The sequence below is a fragment of the Hibiscus syriacus genome, unplaced genomic scaffold (genome assembly GCF_006381635.1).
Source record: "Hibiscus syriacus cultivar Baekdansim isolate YM2019G1 unplaced genomic scaffold, ASM638163v2 tig00111334_pilon, whole genome shotgun sequence".
In the NCBI taxonomy this organism is placed as follows: domain Eukaryota; kingdom Viridiplantae; phylum Streptophyta; class Magnoliopsida; order Malvales; family Malvaceae; genus Hibiscus; species Hibiscus syriacus.
In genome coordinates this window covers 185235-189126 of record NW_024063062.1, presented here as the reverse complement: position 1 = coordinate 189126, position 3892 = coordinate 185235, and positions in this window count along the sequence as shown.

The following is a 3892-nucleotide window of genomic DNA, read 5'->3' as shown; positions in this document are numbered from 1 at the left end:
GCCACCGGTTCGAAAAGCTTTAAGATATCATAATGTCCAATGAATCTTGGACTTAGTTTCCCTTTGCGCCCAAAACGCAAAATTTTTTTTCCAATGCGATACTTTAAGAAAAACTTTATCGCCTTCATGAAATTCGATCTCTTTTCGTTTCAAGTCTGCATAAGATTTCTGTCGATCAAATGCCATCTTGAGATTATCTTGAATTATCTTTACTTTATCCTCAACCTCTTTCAATAAATCTGGGCCAACAAGATTTTGATCTTTCAATTCGAACCAATTTAATGGTGTTCGGCATTTTCTCCCATATAAAGCTTCATACGGAGCCATCTTGATGCCCGTTTGATAGCTTTTGATGTAAGAAAATTATGCTAAAGGCAAATACTTTTCCCATGATCTCTTGAACTCAATTATACATGCTCTTAGAATATCTTCCAATATATGAATAGTATGCTTTGATTGACTATCTTTCTGTGGATGAAATGTCGTACTAAAATTCAATCGAATACCCAATGCTTTATGCAAAGAATTTTAAAATCTTGATGTGACCCTTGGATCCCTGTCAGATATGATTGATACTGGAACTCCATGTAACCAAATTATCTCCTTTATATACAACTCTGAATATTTATCCAAGGCATAGTCCATTTGCACCGAAATTAAATGTGTCGATTTAGTTAATCGATCACTATCACCCAAATGGAATCCTTTTTATTTGATGTCAAAGGTAGTCCAGTAACAAAATCCATAGTGACTTTTTACCACTTCCACTCTGGAATAGAAATCAGTTGCAACAATTTCGAAAGCACTTGATACTCAACTTTTACTTGTTGACATGTTAGACTGTAGCAACAAGCTCAGTAATGTTTCATTTTATACCTGGCCACCAAAATGCCTCTTTACATCCTGACACATTTTGTTCCCACTTGGATGCATAGTCAGTGGACTATAATGTGCCTCATAAAGAATATCTTTCTTCAACTCATCATCATTAGGAATACAAATTCTTCCTCGGTAATATAGAGACCCATCAGACTTGACTTCAAAGTCTTTAGCCTCACCTTTTTCCACCAGTAAAATCTTTTCCAAGTATCTGCCATCTTTCCTTTGTAGCTCTATTATCTGATCTAAAAGCATCGTCTTTATTTTTAATTCAGCAAATAGTGCCATTTTCTTTCAACAATATCCATAGCTCGCAAAGCTGCAAAAAATTTTCGACTAAGTGCATCTTCTACAAGATTTGCTTTACCTGGATGATAAACAATGATCAAATTATATTCCTTTAAAAGTTGTATCCATCTTGTCTGTCTCAAATTGAGCTCTTTTTGAGTCAACAGGTATTTCAAACTCTTATGATCCGTGTAGATGTGGCATCTCTCATCATACAAATAATGATGCCAAATCTTTATAGCAAAAACTAACGCTGCTAACTCAAGATCATGAGTAGGATAATTCCTCTCGTTTGTCTTTAATTGTCGAGAAGCATAGGCTACCACCTTACCTTCTTGCATAAGTACACAACCCAAACCATTATGAGATGCATCACTATACACCACATACTCTTTGCCAGATTCCGGTTGTACCAACACTGGTGCTTCCATTAAATTTTTTTAGAGCTTCAAAACTTTCTTTACATTTCTCAGTCCAAGAAAATAAAACATCCTTTCTCAAGAGCTTGGTCAAAGGAAAAGAAATCATCGAAAAGTTTTTCATAAACCTTCGATAATAACCAGTAAGTCCCAAAAAAATTCGGACCTTTGTAACATTCTTTAGAGGTTTCCACTCCACTATTGATTGAACTTTATTTGGATCAACTCTTATGCCTTCTGCCGAGACAACATGACCAAGAAAAGTAACTTCTGATAGCCAAAACTCACACTTTGACAGTTTGGCATATAACTTTTTATCCTTGAGTATTTTGAGCACGGTACGAAGATGAGCATCATGTTCTATCTTTGTCTTTGAGTATACCAGAATGTCATCTATAAAGACCACCAAAAACTGATCTAAGTAAGGTTGAAATACTTGATTCATCAAATCCATTAATGATGCCGGAGCATTTGTTAAACCAAACGGCATTACTATGAACTCGTAGTGTCTATATTGTGTTTTAAAAGTTGTCTTTGAAACATCTTCCTCTTTAATCTTTAACTGGTTATATCCCGATCTAAGATCAATCTTAGAGAAAATAGCTGCTCCCTTAAGTTGATCAAACAAGTCATCAATCCTCGGAAGAGGATACTTGTTCTATATATTCACCTTGTTCAACTGTCGATAATCTATGCACAAACACATTGATCCATCTTTCTTTTTCACGAACAACACCGGTGCACCCCAAGGTGAAATAATCAATCTTAAAAATCGTCGATCTACCAGCTCTTGCAATTGGGCCTTTAATTCCCTTAACTCTATCGGGGCCATTCGATAAGGAGTCATCGAAATAGGCGTTGTACCTGGGAATACATCAATCTCAAACTCCACCTCTCTATCTGGAGGTAATCCAGGTAGCTCATCCGAAAACACCTCTGGATACTCTCGTACAGTTGGAATGCCTTCTAACTTAACTTCAGCAGTTCTCGTATCCAACATATTTGCTAATTGCTTGACATCCTTGTGATAACATTTTCTTAGCAATAAAAGATGAAATCACATTGGATAAGGGATTTACCCTTTCTCCAACAAATATTATCTCTAAACCCGTTGTATCTTTTAAAAATAGTCTCTTCAAACGACAATCTACCCAACCATAGTAGGAAGATAGCCAATCCATGCCTAAGATTATCCCAAATTCCTCAAAAGGCAATTCTAATAGATTTGCAAGAAATTCTACTCCCTGTATCTTTATCAGACATTCATTACAAATCCGACTAATTTTCAAGCTATGTCCCAATAGATTGATTGCCACAATATCACTAGAAATAGGTTCTAAACAGATTCCCCTATCTCTTACCAGTTTTGTACTAATATACGAGTATAGATCTGGGATCAATCAATACAAAAACAAGTTCATCAAATAGATAAAAGGTTCCTGCTATAATCTCATGAGCATCTCTGTCATCATCAATCTTGATATGATAAACTCTTTCAGTAGTTATGCCTTTACGATTAGATGCAGCCTCAGATGTACCAGGTTTACCTACTCTGCCACCTCTACCCCTCTAGGGTCCCAATATTGTCTGATCTGGATTTAACTCTGGACAATGCCTTTTATAATGACACACTTGCCCACAATTATAATATTTTCCTTTAGCAAACCAACATTGACCAGAATGTCTCCTTCCACAAAACTTACACTCTGCAGCAGGACGAAATCCCGAACCTTGGGTACCCACTGAAGCTGCTTGTGTATGCTTTGATTTTTCCCTGGAAAATCCCTTTCTAGCTATGGATGCTGAGGAAGCATAACCTTTCTACTACTGGCCCTTGTTACGTTTGGAAAATGGTGCAAAGTAAGACCTTCCAAACATTTTGTTTGTCTGAGCCTTCTTTACCTCTATATCTTCAAGGTCAACTTTTTCCATAGCTTTAACCTTGTTTACCGCTTCTTGAAAAGTAGTAAAATGATGAGAAACCATAATTCTCTTATATTGAGAATCCAATCCAGAAACAAATCTATCAATTCTAGATTTCTCAGTCGGAAGAAACTCTGAAGCAAATCGACTCAGCTTGTGAAACTCACATTCATACTCGTAAACTATTTTTCTGGATTGCTTTAAGTTTAGGAATTGTTGCATCATCTCATTATCAAACACGTCCCCAATATACTTTTCCATGAATTCCCTCATAAACAATTCCCATGTGATTTCTCAGTGAAAACTCGTGCGGTGACTGTATTCCACCACACACTGGTTTGCTCCATCAATAAAGATACAACCCCTTCCAACTGTCCTTTATC